The sequence below is a fragment of the Paroedura picta genome, chromosome 3 (assembly GCF_049243985.1).
Source record: "Paroedura picta isolate Pp20150507F chromosome 3, Ppicta_v3.0, whole genome shotgun sequence".
Classification (NCBI taxonomy): Eukaryota; Metazoa; Chordata; class Lepidosauria; order Squamata; family Gekkonidae; genus Paroedura; species Paroedura picta.
This window is the reverse complement of record NC_135371.1, coordinates 22,893,754-22,911,093: the sequence shown is the minus strand read 5'-3', so window position 1 is coordinate 22,911,093 and position 17,340 is coordinate 22,893,754. Positions and strand designations below refer to the sequence as shown.

At 44.5% G+C, this 17,340-nt stretch overlaps 1 long non-coding RNA gene across 1 annotated transcript in view; it reads left to right on the top strand.

Moving 5' to 3' along the window:
* The window catches only part of LOC143834546 (uncharacterized), a 71,543-nt gene that overhangs the window by 6,316 nt on the left and 47,887 nt on the right, over positions 1 to 17,340 (top strand). The window lies entirely within an intron of this gene.

The following is a 17,340-nucleotide window of genomic DNA, read 5'->3' as shown; positions in this document are numbered from 1 at the left end:
TTCAGGATATTTTGTAGGGCTGCTGTAGGATGGAGCTGTCACCCCCTACGTACACACCCTTGTGTTTCTAGAAATCTAGGCACTTTCATGCCTTTATGTTACCTTCCAGCCATATACAAGGATCTAGGCCATTATGACAAAATTTCCGCACAGCCCCAAGAATTGAAAGAGGGAAGGTTGTAGATACTAGGTTATCTTTTGGGACAGAAGCCAGGGAACACTCGCTGCCAAGTAGAAAAGATAAGGAAATGAGGCCTTGAAGTCCCATATCCAGTTTGGTGTAGTGGTTAGGAGTGCGGACTTGTAATCTGGCATGCCAGGTTCGATTCTGCTCTCCCCCACATGCAACCAGCTGGGTGACCTTGGGCTCGCCACGGCACTGATAAAACTGTTCTGACCGGGCAGTGATATCAGGGCTCTCTCAGCCTCACCCACCCCACAGGGTGTCTGTTGTGGGGAGAGGAATGGGAAGGCGACTGTAAGCCGCTTTGAGCCTCCTTCGGGTAGGGAAAAGCGGCATATAAGAACCAACTCTTCTTCTTCTTCTTCTATCCTCCTAATTACTGGGTTTGCAACTCAGTTCCTCTCTGGGCTTTAATATTTGACAGTGCCAGTGTGTCCTCCAGGCAGGCAGTGAATTGGCTTTAGCTGGAACAGGCATGACTAATCTCACTGCATTGGGATTATTGCATTGCTGGGAGCGAGAATTTCTTGTTCTCTGTCTATTAAAATAACGATCTACATTACAAAGGTGCAGTGAGAACAAAGATTGTAAACAAGGAGGTAAATAATAAAGGTTGTAACAGCTCTTTGCAAATTGCTTATTGCTGTATATATGTAAAACGAATTTCACCAGACGTCTACTGCACACAATTTTATGCAGAGAAGCTTGCATGAAGTATAAGAGCAGTCAAACAAAGCTAGAAACTTTAGGAGGAAAGAGAGATTTGGGATGGGGGGATTACATCTGGGATTCTCATGATGCCCATTTAGATTACAAATGTTTGAGGTCAATCAAACGTGCAGAATATGCACAACTTTTTGTAATGGTTTGCCACAACCGCTGTTTGCAATACCTCTTTCTGGAGGAATCAAAACCTGTTTGGGGGGTGGTAAAAACAGGAGAAAATGAGAGAGCTTTGGCTGAGAGGCTAATTACTATAGATATAATACAAACAGCAAGGCAGAGAGCTAATGGCTCCTCGGAGTGCTTACCAGTAGGAACACCTGTTTCAAAATTCATTAAGAAAAAAATGATTAATGAAGATGTCATTTTTGCATAATTATACAAAGGCAAGTTATCCTGCAAGTTATTAGTTTCCCAATTTGGCTTCCTGGATGACTAGACAATGTAAGGCTAAGGTTACTGTCCCCAAAATAGACTTCATTATGCTCTGTGCAATTGACATGCAAGCCATTCAGTGTGATGCAACGGCAAAGAAGGCTAATGCAGTCTTGGACTGTATAATCAACAGAGGCATAACGTCCAACTCACAAGATGTCAATGTCCTGCTGTACACTGCATTGGTCACGCCGCACCTAGAGGACTATGTGCAGTTATTTAGGTGCAGGTGATAAGAGTACAACAAAAATAATCGGGGCCATATGAGGAAAAGCTGAGGGACTAAGGAATATTCAGTCCGGAGAAGAGAAGATTGAGTGGGGGGCGGGGGCATGACTGTTCTCTATAAGGATTTGAAAGGCTGTGACAAAGGAGGGCAGGGAGCTGTGCCTGTTGGCCGCAGAAGATAGGACTCACAATGGGTTTAAATTATGAGCACAAAGATACCAGCAGGATATTGGGGGGTGGGGGCAGAATTATAGTCAGAGCAGTGGAATCCACTACCTAAGAAGATGGTGAGCTCCCCCTCATTGGTGGTCTTCAAGCAGCAGCTGGACAAAGAATGCACTTGTCAAGAATGCTTTAGACCAGTGGTTCCCAAACCTTTTTGGGTTGCTGCCCCCTTGGCTCCCAGGCCTACTGCCCCTCCCACACATACAAATACACACTTCTGCAAATGCAAAACACATTATATTGATTACACTCCTTTTTAATTTGTTATTTATTAATTCATTTATTATTGGTTTACTAGACTGCCCATACATATATACATTTGCACCATTAAAATTACAATTAAAACAAATAAAAACCTTGCAGTGCTCTGATTGAGCACACCTTTCAGTTTAATAAAATCAGAATCCAGTAGCACCTTTAAGACCAACAAAGATTTATTCAAGGTGTGAGCTTTCAAGTGCCTGGAATAAATCTTTGTTGGTCTTTAAAGGTGCTACTGGATTCTGATTTTATTGTGCTACTTCAGACCAACACGGCTAGTCATTTGAATCTACCTTTCAGTTTAGTGATGGGAATACCCCAGAAATTAATGGAAGGAAGTCTGTACATGTTGTTGGCTATGTTAGTTTGTTACAGCCTGAACCGTAAACCTGGCGAAAGAGCATCATTTTACAGGCCCTGCAAAACTTAAGCACTTCCATCAGGGACTAGATCTCAATTTGCAGCTCTTTCTACCAGTTCTTAAGGGCTACATCCAATAGCCTAGAACAATTTTGTTTTAACCCCATCTGACCTCAACTGCATGATCTAAAACAGGGTAGTCAATCTGTGACCCTCCAGATGTCCATGGACTACAATTCCCATGAGCCCCTGCCAGCGTTTGCTGGCAAGGGCTCATGGGGATTGTAGTCCATGGATATCTGGAGTGCCACAGTTTGACTTACCCATGATCTAAAACATGCATTAAATATAAAGGCCCGCAATAGTGAATAGAGAGCCACCTGGTCTTCAAGTCCTTCTTAAAGATGTTGAGATATCAGCAGTCAGAAAAGCTGAATTGGACAAAAGATCAGTTCAGAGGCTCCAAACTGGCCCCAGTTCATGCCAAATTTTGTCTCGTGAGCTGATTTGTGTGCATTCCCAAGGAAGGCACTGTAGCCTCAAACCGGCTTCCAATCATGCTTTCAAATCCTATTTTGGCAACTCTAACAATATTTAGTGGAGTGACACACATTCGGACAACCACTTCATTCAGTTAAGACATGTTTTCGTATGAGGGTTGAATTAAGCCATTATGGTTATCAAAGCTAACCTTCAACGGGGGCTTCAGGCTAATAATGCTCAGCTAATATCAAATGACTGCTGACTCTTTACTGCACCAGAAATGGCAGTGCCAGTGTACAGAACAAGCAGTTTGCTGAAAGAATCTTCTTGTTGGCCAAAAATCACTAAACTGGAGAGATGATTTGGACTTGTGGAATTTCACATAGAGGCTGATTCCACATGGGCAATAAAGGCCAGGGTGGACCCGGGGCTAATCCCTGTGTTCACATGATGAGGAAGCCAAGCCACTATCCTCCTGGCCCTGGCGCAGATTGGGCCCCAGAAGCCCTGCACTAACGGAACACGGGTTCTTATGGGTTCCCTTTTGGCATTGCAAGGGCCAACAGGGCCTGTCCCATGGCAGGCCCATCAGTTGCTTCCCTCCCTATGGAGACCTGCAGGGGACAAAAAATGCCCTGGACAGCTTTGCGGTGCTAAAATATGTCCCCCATGGGACGCAGTACACTGCGGAGCATGCAGCTCTGCAGCAATGCACTGGCGGCAGCCCGGAGTGGCTCTGGTGGTGCGGAATCGACCAGAGAGGACTTACATGGTATCACCCTTATGGGGTTCTGAAACTAACCATCACCCCATTGGGCTTGGAAGTCCACGACTGGCACTTGAAGAGCTGGTAACACTTTCGCCTGCAACAAGAAGTACACGCAGGCCTTATATACATATCCAATTCTTCAGGCCACCCACTTAGATACACTACTGGTTGTTAACACACCCTTATGATGGGTTAATAAACGCGCTCTGACAACTGGCTGCTTGCAACATTCTAGTGAATTGCAATTGAGGACCAAGGAAACAACAGAAAATTCTTCTGCAGCTAAATCAACCCTTGTGCTCATTGGTAATTTTCAAATATATGTTTTCCTAAAAACAGGGAGGGAAACCCATTTTGCTAAAGATCATTAGCATCGAATACGGAGGCTTCGTAATTAATGAATTCTGCATCTGCATCAGACACAGACCCTCCTTCGTGGGTTTCTCTTTTCCCACCGCACACAGAATTAGCAAAAGCAAAGTTAGATACAGGGCTTACAGTGATTTAGATGTAATCGAGAAACACGCAGCTCCCCTCTCCATCTAATTGATTCCTCTAATAGAATTAATCAGCACCCTAAATACAAGACTCACTAGCAATTAATTTTTTTTAAAAAAATGCTATCTATCCCAAAATACAATTACTCTGACAAACTCAATTACACGCCTCAGTGGCTTCTTAAATTGTGTTGCTCAGTCGCTTCTTAGAACCAACCTGTGCCCCGTTCAAATTTTGGATGTTAAGAGAAATCTTGGCTTTCTAAATCAGATGGTGTTTACAGAAAATATACAGCCGTGATGTTTTATTACCCCCCATGGGCGAAATTAATTTGACACACGGAAGCCAAATGAGCAAAGCTGGGCAGGGGGGCCGGCCTTTGGTGCTTTCTTTCGTACCAGTTGATGCTGTTGATGTGAGAAGAACATTCCTGGGATTAACCTTACTTAGGCTTTTACCAAGGCAAATCTGATTTCAAAGTAGGGGCAGTGTGAGACCAAAGAGAACTTGCAGGTAATCAGCAGGTGTCAGTGGCTGCATTTTGAAGAGCAGATGGAAACAGAAAGGGAATGGCACTTTGAAGTCTGCCTTGAAAAGGAATATACCCATGTAAGCTACTGAATATTCATTGCATTCCTGCTTGTTTTCACTTCTACAGCTGTTAAGATTCTATAGCAAGTGCAACTTATTGTTTTGCTCTAGCCTACGGTAGAGACAGATCCCTCTGGAAGAGAGAGAGAGAAAACACAGTGGAATTGTACTGCCTTTGCAACATTTGTGAAAGATGATTGCAAGCCAGCGCAGGTTGAAAAACAGACTGGACTCATGGCACAAAAATCTGCAAAGCCCAAAACAAAATGGGATAGTTCTTATCATGGTGGTAAACCTGCATCTGGGAGCTATACTATTTCAGACTGTAGGTAGAAGCCAGCTGAATGAGCCTCCATAAGATGTATTCCCTGAGCCCAGAAACTTAACATATCACGGAGAGGCCTAGGAAGTAGGGTTGCCAGCTCTGAGTTGGGAAATATCTGGAAATTGGGGGGGAGGAGTCTGGGGAGGGCAGAGTTTAAGGAGGAGAGGAGCTTTATCAGGCTATAATGCCATAGAGCAGTGGTCCCCAACCCCCAGTCCAGGGACTGGTACCGGTCCGGGGATCAGTTGGTACCGGGCCGTGGCTCCTCCTTGTCCTCCTCCCTGGCTGCTGCCTCGGGGGCTGCCCTGCCACTCTGCCACCAGCTCACCTTTGGTGCTCTCCGGCAGCCTCCATGGCTGGGGCTCCCCCTCGGCATGGCACTGCATAGCTGCTGCTGGTAGCACCCCCCCAGCAGATAGCGGGAAGTCCAGGGCACCAGCGGGAAAGTAGAACAGGGGCTCAGGCGGCGGCGACGTCCCTCGGCAAAAGACTACCCCCCACCCCCGGGCCTCAGTAAAATTATCAAGTGTTGACTGGTCCCCGGTGATAAAAAGGTTGGGGACCACTGCCATAGAGTCTTCCTTCCAAAGCAGCCATTTTCTCAGGGAATTGATCTTGGTAATCTGGAGGGCACTTGTAATGGCAGGAGATCCTAGGGTTGCCAGCTCTGTGTTGGGAAATGCCTGAAGACTTTGGGGATGGAGCTGGAAGTTGGCAGTATTGTGGGCGGGGAGAAATCTCAGTGGAGTACAATGCTATGGAGTCGTCGTCCGCCCCTCCGAAGAGGATATCTTTAGAATGGAGATGAGCAAGAATTCAGGGGGTCTCCGGGTTCCACATGGAGACTGGCATTCCTAGAAGATCCTGGATGTTGGCAACCCATCCTAGGAGACATTCCTTTGGCTGGAAAAAATTCTACCCTCCAAAGCAGCCATTTTCTCCTGGGGAAGTGATCTCTGTTATCTGGAGATCACAGTGGGAGATCTCCAGTCCTCACCCAGCAGTTGGTGGCCCTCATAATTGGGCACAGGGTGGCACCATTAAACATAGGAACTCCCCAAGTGGTGGGGATGGCTGATGCAGAGGGTATCCTATTTTTCCCCCAACATTGATACTCTTCCTCCAGCAAAGAGGATATGTATGAACATACTAGTAATACATACTAGTATTTCTTCTCATGTACATGTAACAAGAAGTCCAATAGCCTTTATTTTCAATTTATACTCTCCTGTCCCGGAGCAGTGAGATCCCAGCAAGGGCAGACCTATCAAGAGTCACTGGCAGGAAGGCTCTGAAGCCTAGCCTGTCATCAACTGAGATTTATTTTGCAGGAATGGACCAGGTAACATTGCTGCTTTGTGTTGATCATCCATTATATGCCTGGTTAAATTTAATTACTCATCCTGGCCAAAACCACAGCAGAATTCCCTGACAACTTCAAGGGCTTCCACAATGCCACCAGTGAGCTTTCTCCTGCCAGCACAAACCTGCCAGATTTTGGATGTGTATTTAGCACCAGGAGTCATGGGAAGGAGAGAACTGGCTTGGAAAACTAAGCAGCCAGCAGTGGGAGAGAAATGATGGAGTGAATTGATCCTGTTGTTGAAGCGGCCACCTTTTTTTCGGGAAAGATGTTTCTTCACTTTCATAGCTGTACAACAGGCAGAAATCAACAACTTAAAGTTTTCCAGATATGGAGATGAAGCACTGGGGAAAGTGTCGCTTAGACCGATTCTGCATGTCCATGGCTGCGTCGGGGCACCACCAGTGCATAGCTGCACACTCCACAGCTGTCTGTGTCCCCATGGGGGACACATTTCCATGGGGCACCCAGTTCCTCACTGAAATGTATCCCCCTGGGAGACGCAGCTGCAGCGGAGAGGTTCTGTCATGCAGTGGGGCAGCAGGTTTTTTTATTTTTCAGGAAGGTGGCATTGAGTCGGAATGCAATCCCACCTTCCTGCAAAATAGAGGGAAAAGCCGCTATCCACTCTGTGGTACCACTCTGTGGACACTCTATTATTGAGGGAGAAAATAACGACATGAATCCACCCGCATTCTTTGTACGGAACAAAATCATACATCAAACAGAGAGCTTTCTCTATCATCTCAGAAGCTCAGGTGTGCCATCCCCAGACCTCATCCTTTGTTCATTCCACACATGTCCCTCCCGTCAGTAATGATGCATGAGATGACACTTGCAAACAGCTACCAAGCTCATGCGATATTAGATAAAAATTACAAGTGAAAACCTATTTTACTGCTATTTATTTTCATCAGCTAAACACCGCTCTCCTAAATGTCATTGCCGGCTGGTCGATATTGACTTTTCAGTCTTCTGGAAAGTTTTTTAATTCTTCTTTTTTTTTCTTGGAGCTTATGTATAGAAATCAATAATACTTTGCAATCTGTTGAAACTGTGAAATGGCCGAGTTACAGCTAATGTATTCCTGATTTTGCCTTCTATTATATTCCCATCCACTGTGCAGAATGCAGATTATTTCTTTTCAAAGTTAAAAGTCGTTTTATTAGCTTACATAAAATACATGCTAATGTTTTCTTTTTACCACTTATTCTAGCTTTGAAACTATAAAAGAACAAAATAATGTTATCACTGTCTTCTATGACGATACCTTACAGAGAGATTAGAATACGGAAGTGGGGGGAGGTGGATTGTACATGTAGGCCATTTTGTAGGACATGAGGATCATGACCACAGAGGCAAATGCTCCAGTTACCAGACTTCCACAGAGAACATGAGCATGGTGCCTATGTATGAAGGTCCCTAGCACCAACTATTAGTTCATCAGAGAAACAAAAATGGAAGGTATGGACTGTGCATTGGGAAGGGCAATCATGAAGGAGATTAAAAAAATTCTTCCATGTAAGAATGTGTTGCTGGCAACCAAGATCAAGCTAATTCATCCAATAGTATTCCACATAACTATGGATGGGTGTGAAAGTTGGACAATGAAGAAAGCTGACAAGAAGAGATTCGTTTTTAATATGGTGTTGGAGGAGAATTTTCTGCATATCATGGTGCATCAAAAGGGCAAATAAGTGGGTACTAGATCAAATCAAGCTTGAACTCTCCCTAGACTCTAAAATGACTGAACTGAGGCTATCATACTTTGGCCACATTATGAGAATATGAGAATCACTGGAAAAGACCATACTGCTAGGAAGAGTTGAAGGCAGTAGGAAAAGAGGAAGACCCAGCATGAGATGGATTGACTCAGTCAATGAAGCCAAAGTCTTCTGTTTCCAACATCTGAAAGGCTGTTAACAGTATTTGGAGGTCATTAACTGATAGTGTCACCATAAGTGACTTGATGGCACTTAATACAAGAACATGTATTTTACATTTGCTTCATGAAGGAAGATTGGGGTATGCTGAATAGGCAGGTCCTCAGGTGTGACTGTAATTCTCACCTCTTAACTTACACACAGGTGTATAGTTTGAACTTCTAAATAGGGTTTGGAGGACAGTTTGGAGAATGTGTACAAAATGCAGTGCCACCTTGAACCATGAGGAATGGTAGGAAATAAATGTGTTAATTATTAAATAAAATGGCACAGATGAGAGTTGAGTGAATAGGTAGCAAGCCACTCTTTCTCATCTTCCCTTCTTCCATCACAAATATGGGGATAATATGGACTTCCCATATGTAGGTGTTGTAAATCCTATAACCCCTCCAACAGGGTGTAATGGTGAAACACTGGGAATAGCGAGGGATGATGTATATGCTACAAATGAAGCATCAACAATCTGGCTTCCTTAAAAGTCTGCTTGATTCGTGCTGCCGCTTTCATGGCTGGGGGCCAAGCTAGAAGAGATGCCATTCCTGGGTTCATCCTAGGTAATGTGTCTCCATCTGGAAGAGTCAGGGAACACCCTGAAGAGCCCAATTCTAATCAGGACCACGATGGCAACGAGAGAGGAGGATCTCCCAGTTGGTGCCAATTTTCTGACCAAAATGGGGCTGAGAAAATAACACACGCACACCCGAGCTATTTTGTGAGGTAAAATGTTAAGGGGGATACAGGAACCTCTCCCCCATTTCAACCTGTCCAGGCCATCTGTGCAAAGTTGCCATCTAGTTGCCTGGTTTAGATATTGGGAGATGGGGGTAGGACTGGCCGTGTCTGAGCTGGGGTGGGGCTGGGGGGCGTTTCTATTTCTGTGCTGTTCCAAGATGGTCCATATGTGACACTGAACAGATTCAAAGGTTTCAGAGTTGCCTTCGCTTCCTACAGTGAACTTTGTGATAAAGTACAGATGGGGACATATGTGAAATAGGCTCATTGAGGCTGGCTGTTTTTCTCACTGTCTTGTGAAAAGCCAAATCAGCAAAGGACTTTCCTTTCTCTCTTTATCCAGGAGTAAAGTGGTAATAGTGCTTTAAATCAAAGCTGTTGTGGAAATTTAGCTGGTCTGAGACTACCATCTAGTGTTGCAAAGACAGCGCAGCTTTCCTTTAAAAGGTTTAGCTCTCCGTGGCCCATTTTAGATTTGAAATGTCATTTGTGGATCCAGATTCACTTCCCCAAGAACAAGTTGACAATCATGTGCAGTGTAAACACACACTATAACAGGAAAATCGGGGGAAATGCAGATAGAATGTCCATTATTCCTTCCCCTTTTTTCTGAGAGAACCATTTGTCAACAGTCTCCTGAGAGTTTAGCAAGTGCAAATGAACTGTATTTTGCAAAAATATTGATCCTCCACTTATTGCAATACATGTGTAAATCGAAAATGATGAACTCTGAAAATTAAGACTTCTTATCCCTACAGGGAGCCACAACTGGAGGGCCTTTTTAGCACACCATGGCAAATCTAGTTTATTAGCAATGTTCACCTGACCATGGGAAATTTCTTCATTATTAACTCACAACAGTTCAGCCTCACAACAGCTGAGTGCCCCCAGGATCTAGCTGAAGAGTTTCAAAGGAAAATTCCCGCAAGATTCATATATAGACCTGATACTATAAGACTAGAGCCTCTTGTGGCGCAGGGTGGTAAGGCAGCAGAAATGCTGTCTGAAGCTGTCTGCCCATGAGACTGGGAGTTCAATCCCAACAGCTGGCTGAAGGTCGATTCAGCCTTCCATCCTTCCGAGGTCGGTAAAATGAGTACCCAGCATGCTGGAGGGTAAATGGTAATGACTGGGGAAGGCACTGGCAAACCACCCCGTATTGAGTCTGCCATGAAAACGCTAGAGGGCGTCACCCTAAGGGTCAGACATGACCCGGTGCTTGCACAGGGGATTCCTTTACCTTTACCTTACTATAAGACTAGTGATTGGGCAAGAATAGTTTGTAATGAATCCTTCTGACATGATTATGCACAGATTCATCCTGCTTGGATAAGTTATCGACGTCTGGGAATGGTCATCATTCTGAATAGACTCAGGGGAAGAATCTGGGACTTTTTACGGGAAGAGTCTGGGACCATTCCATTTAGAAAAGAGACAATTAAGGGTGGACATGATGGAGGTTTATAATATTATGCATGAGTTGAAGAGAGCTGGCAAAGATAACCTTTTCTCCTTCTCCCAAAATACTAAAACTTGAGGACATCCAATACAGCTGATGGGCTGTAGATTCAAGACAAACAAAAGGAAATACTTCTTTACACAGAGAGTGATTAAAATGTGAAATTCACTACCAGACAATATGGTGATGGCTACAGATGGCTTTAAAAGGGGATTAGATAGATTCATGAAGGATAGATCAATGACTACTGGCCAAGATAATTAAAGGGAGCCTCCAAGTGCAGAGGCAATCAGCCTCTAAATCCCAGTGCCAGGAGGCAACGTCAAGAAAAGGCCTCACCCGCTATGTCCTGTTGTCAGCCCTCCAGAGGAACTAGATGGCCACTATGTGAGACAGGATGTTGGACTAAATTGTCCACTGGCCTGATCCAGCAGGGATGTTCTTATGTTCTCACTCTTCTGATGGGATTTTGGTTTTGGCCATTTATTACAAGAGAGCACACCTGTGTCTGGGGAAGGTGACCTTTCTGACTTCCATTACAAACCTCACCCTCCTCCCACACCCTTCTTGGACTTGTGGGTATAGGCCTCTTTGGGTATAGGCCTCAATGGATCAGATGAAGTTGGGATCCAGTTTATGCCACAATAGACTGACTGTTCTTTAACAGCTCACAAGTCAGTTTTGTTGTTTTGACTGCAGCAGGCTAACATGTCTGAAAACGAGCATGTATGCAAACACTGCCTGTGGGAGGCAGTGGTTGCATGCGCTAGTGTCAGGGCATCTATGGGATGGTGCCTGTGACATTGCACTAAAGAGGACTGCAAGTCTGATTACCCTTCTTTTTTCCTTTCCCCTACTTGTAAAATCAGTACATTCCCTATTTCTACACATTTCTGACGATACCAGATGCCCTTTAACCTTAAGAGCATAAGAAGAGCCCTGCTGGTTCAGACCAATGGTCCATCTAGTCCAGTATCTGGTCTCCTACAGTGGCCAGCCAGTATATCTAGTTGGCTACTGGCAAGGCGTAGAGGCCAAGGCCTTCCCCTGATGTTGATTCCTGGCTCTGGGATTCAGAGGCTTAGTTCCTCTGAATGTGAAGACTCCTCTCAGTCGTCACTGCCAGTACCATCCCATTAAACCTCTATTAATGGGCAGGACATTTTCCCCCCAAGTTTTTGACACCCTTATGTATGGGGCCTAGGCAGTTTACTATAAGATATAGTGTTAGTCACCTGGTTTAATCATATTTATGAATGGTGGGAATTTTAATCAAAGGATTCAGACAGGCAAGCCAATTGGAGGAGGAGGCACTCAGGGGCAGGACAGCCACCCTGAGTGGGTGTTAAGAGCTGAGTGGCACTTAAGCCATGAGACCAGCTCCTCCTCCAAGGCCTTACAAGAAATATATTAAGTGGAACCGATATATTTACTGCTCCTCTCGAACTCACTGGCTTGGGGAAGTGAACAACAGTGTCAAATTACCATTCATTTCAGCAGGAATAAAACACTAAAACAATGAATCAGCATAACATTTTAAGATTGTTCTCTTAATTTTCTCCCCTTGCTCTATTCTGAAGCTCTATCCCGGGATACTTGAAATGTTTACAAGGATAATTGCATTGCACACTCTGGCCACTAGAGGAAGCTCCTGCTGCATTCTGAGTTCCTCTCAGTTCTCCATTGCCTGTCCTGTACCTTCACAGCACCATTTTATTTAACAAGTCCTCCCCACTCACCTCAATGAATGAGCTGAAAATGAGGCATCTTTCCGTGGCCTCTTGAACTTTCCTCCCAATGTGCAGATCTCCTCAATTCCAGTTTTCAGACCCTGGCTCGCTATTCACAAGTATTTTCACACCCTATTCTCTTTCCCAGGCTGAGGTGTTTTAAGCATGCAGTACTTGGCAAAAATATAGAAAATCACTTCAGTTTGAATTGAGGGAGAAGAACAGAGACCGGCTGCAGGTTAGACACGCTAGTGGTCTCCTTTTTCAGACGCTGGAAGAATGGGGGGGGGGGGGGGAAATAAGCGAGATGGATGAGCTTGATAGTAAATGATAGTCCCTCCCAAGGCATGTTTGTATTGGTGTTAGCTCATTTTATTAGTAGAAATGGGTCTGTTGCTATGATTTTTTTCTTGATGTGCCCTATCATAAGTTAAAAAGTGACTCAACAAAATGAGTAAATGGATCCAGCTTGAGTAAGCGATTGATGCAGGTGAATCATGAGGGAAAGGAAGAGGCCTGGAAATAGGGAACTCTGCTATAAAATAAGGTATTTTGTACTTGGGTCTCTTAGACCAATTCCGCATGGGGGGAAAAGGCTGAGAGGGTGGCCGTATGGAAGCGGGGCCCTCAGATGCCCCAGGCTAAGGGAACGTGGGAGAATCCATGTTTCCTTAGCTGCTTTGGGGCCAACAGGGCCTGTCCCACAGCAGTCCCTGCGCTACGGTGGCCCAGAGGGGGCAAAGAATGCCCCAGCCGGCTGACTAGTCGGAATGCCACCCTGCCCTCTTGCAAAATACCCCATGTGGCTCCCCTGTGCAGCAGATCTAATCCGCTGCTGCTTTGTTTCCTGGGGAGGCACATTTCAGCGCCAGAGTAGATTAGCACATTTCGGCAGCCAGAGCTGCCCTGTGGATTGGGCCTTAGACAGTCTATTAAACTGAATATAGAGGGTGAAACTGGGATGGGGAAACAAGGCAGTTCTAACAAAGGAATTCCAGCTTCCAGGAGGGACCTGGGTCTCCCTGGAATGACAACTCGTCTCCAGATAGTTTGATGCAAAATAAAAAATATTACAAACAGAGAGAATTTGTCTTGCATTTTATATTCAGACTTTACAGCATCACCAGCTATATACTGAAACATTATATTCCGGGTTTGCATAAATCTTCATAAAAATACTTGGCATTTGTATAGCACTTTCCAAGTGTTTGAAATGCTTACATTATTTCATTGTAAATCTTACAGCAGTCTTGTAAATGAGGTAATAATGAGGGTGTATTTGTATGTCACAAAGAGTATGTGGCATATACATGCCTGCCACAATGAGTTGTGACCAATGGTAATCATCCACTGAAACACCCCAGGCCCTTTGCTGTGCAAAGAGGAAAGTGGCTGCAATCCTCCGTTTTATTTCTGGTTCACTATAAGCAAGACAGGTCAGGCCAAGACAAGCCTACCCAGAAATAAGCCAAAAACAGGCTCAAGCAAAGAGGATCCCTGGCTGTCACAGAAATGATGCAATTATTCTGCACAAAAGGGCTGGATAATATGCATCAACCCCACCCTAGTGCAACAGGAACAAAAGAATAGGACAACATGGACCAATGGTTGGTCGTATCAACGACCCTGCATGGTTTCACTTTAATGTCTCCTTTCTTTAATTACCAACACATCAAAATCCCATTAACAGAGGGTCCACCACCTCTGGACTCCCCGCCCTGCAAAATGCAGATGTAGCCCATTCCCAAGAACTCTCCAGGAGTCTTTCACCAGCTGGGGGGGGGGGGGTCCTATTGGCCCATTAGAAGTTTCTTTATCAGTCCGATTCACCCATTAATGAACCCTCTGTTTCTTTGACATGGTCCAATTGATCACATCAAGACTTTGTCTTAGGGTCTTTATGCACTGCCCGTATCCCCCAAAGTACAAAATTCACTATTAAAAGACAGCAAGGACAAGCCATTTTTATTCTCATGTTTGGTTCTTCCTTACATGAAACCCAGCTTGCTGCTGGGCTGATTCTTCTGGACTCCCCCCACCCCTCACATTGGGCAGTAAGTATACATTTCTTTGACCCAAAATCATATTCCCCTTTCATACTTAATCAACTCTTTAATTTCACATGTACCCTTGTGTTTAGAACAAATTGTATCTATATTGTTAGGGACGCTCTTTATTTGTTTCAATAAAATCCCTTTTTATTAATTTTTACAACTGCCTCTGACTAAGATTTCTGACCAGATAGTCTCTTTCTATACACAGATGGAGTACCTCATTTGCTGCCCCTCTCACATTGCTAATTTGTCTCCTAGAATTACTGATTCCCCCATCATAAATTCAGGAGGAAGGTCTATTTGAAGTAACACCACAGGGCGGGTGCTGGCGGGTGCTCCCTGGCCGGTGGCCCGGCGCGTCGGGAGGCGCAAAGCGCCTCCAGGCATGTCGGGCCGCCAACTGCTGCTGCCACAACCACATCCCCCCCCCCGGCGCAGCTAGCCACAAAATGACACCACTGCAAGCTTTGGGACCACCGCCCCGATGGAGCCACCCAGAAGCCGCCGCCAGCTGTGGCCTGCCCCACGGACCAAAAGCCACCCAGCTCCTGCAAAGAGGTAGGCACCGCCCTCATGGCGTGCCCTGCTAGCGCTCGCTGCATTTTGACTGCAGTGGGCTTATTTACTAGTCAATTATATTTCCTGAGGTTCTGATCCTTACAATCTATCCAGGGAGAGATTAGATTTCTACTGAAAAAAGGTGAGATTATAGGTTATATTTCACCGGGGGGGGGGGGATTCTATACAACACAAGTCCCAGAATACCTGTGCTTCCCCTCAGGCAATTTACATCTGGTAACAATTGTGTGCTAGCACCTATTTCTAACTATATGGGCAATTTTCTTAGATTTTTGTTCCGAACACTTCTTCATATATAAAAGTTATACCACATTCTATTAATAAACTGACCAACTTACCATGTGTAGATGAAATAACCTTGTCTGCTACACTTGGTGTGGTCTCCCTATAAATCAGCATTCCTCATACAGAAGCTATAACAATTATAGAGAAGACACAGAACAGAGAGGGCAACAATTACCTCCCCCTACATATCTTCTTTTTTAATAGCCATGCCAGAAATTGTGCTTAAGAAAAATTAGAGTCAATCAGAATCAGAGTGCCTTTATTGGCATAACCTCAAGAAAAAATATTTCAAATTCAGCGGAAAGTCCTATTGGCAGATTCAAGTTGTAACCATGGGGTCTCCCTTGGCTGCAGAAGTGGCAAATTTATTAATGATTCTGAAGATGGGAACATACATTCTTTAGATAATCCTTTTCAGAGCTAAATGATGGCATCATTTGATTTATCCATTTATCTATTTATTTGATTTATATCTATATCTTTTTTTGTATTATGGGAACCTTAGATTAATGACAGACATTTTACAACTGACTTGACAATAGAGGTATGAATTAAAAAAACTGAATCACATGTAGATTTAAAAAAAAACAGCTTAACCTTTCAGACATTATAGTTTTCAGGAAGAATACCCAAATCAATACAAGCTTGTACAAAAAACCAACTGACAAAAATTCCCTCTTCAGATATAACAGACCATCTATCACATGTGAGAAGTAATTTGCCTTTTGGTCAGGTCCTCAGAATTCGGAAAAATTGTAGAGTACCAGACTTTCAAAGGGAGGCACCAATACAGCGGGTTCTACAAACATCTCTTACCAAGGCCACTGCTAAAGATAGAAGTGAGATTCTATTGGATAAGCCAAAAAACTGACCTTGAAAAGCCTGTTTGCAGTCTGACTTATAACTCAAGTGCAGCCTTGAAAAAGCACATTTACAAGAACTGGAACATATTAGCCAATATTCCAATGTGCAATAAAAGGCCTATTGTTGCTTATAAAAACACCCCAGCTAGTGTGCAAGATCTCTTAGTCCACAGCAACACTTATGAACAAAACAGTCCTCACTCTGTTCTACCAGGATCCAGTCATGTGGTCCCCAACCTTTTTATCACTGGGGACCGGTCAACACTCGACAATTTTACTGAGGCCCGGGGGGGGGGGGGAGGTAGTCTTTTGCCAAGGGACGTCGCCGCCGCCGCCTGAGCCCCTGCTCCACTTGCTTTCCTGCCGGCACCCCTGACTTCCCGCTGCCCACTGCCAGCAGCAGCTGCACAGTGCCACACCGAGGGGGAGCCCCAGCCATGGCGGCCGCTGGAGAGCACTTAAGGTGAGCCAGCAGCAGAGTAGCAGGGCATCCCCTGAGGCAGCAGCTGGGGAGGAGGATGAAAAGGAGCCATGGCCCGGTACCTACTGATCCACGGACTGATCCCGGTCTCTGGACCGGGGGTTGGGGACCACTGCTTTAGGCCACTTTCCCCTGTAGGCATTGCTGGTTTTGCAAAAACTACAAAATCCACTTGATATTTCACTTATCCTGTTGACAATAAACAATATTATCTTAAAGAATTCACAATGGACTGCGGTTTGCACAATATCATGTGGATGTGGGGGAAATTATATCGGCAAGACAAGTAGACCTCGTAAATTATTTATTTATTGATTGATTTATTAATTACGACTCTGTACATAAAAGTAGTATAGCTCATAAAAGAATTGGTGCTCCTCTGGTGGAACATTTCTTAGAGTACAAGCACAAACCCATATACACTTTGAGTTATATTCAGATCTGATAGGCAGGATGATAGACTCCTGTTGAGGGAAGGACCAAACTTCAGGATTCTGAAGTTTAAAACAACGCAGCCTAATAGGTTAAATGAGGACTTCCCCTGGCAGAAGCTCATGTAGATAAGAGCCAAAATATTCCTGGAGTGCTCAGTTTGTTCTAGTGTATCTGAACAAAGTTTGAGTCCAGTGATACCTTTAAGATCAACAAAGTTTTATTCAAGGTATAAGCTTTCATGTACATGGTAATTGCTGTGAAGCAATTTCAACAGAAAGGATAAGCCAAAGGCACAGATTTCTCTTAAAATGATGAGAACTCCTTGACGGTTTCC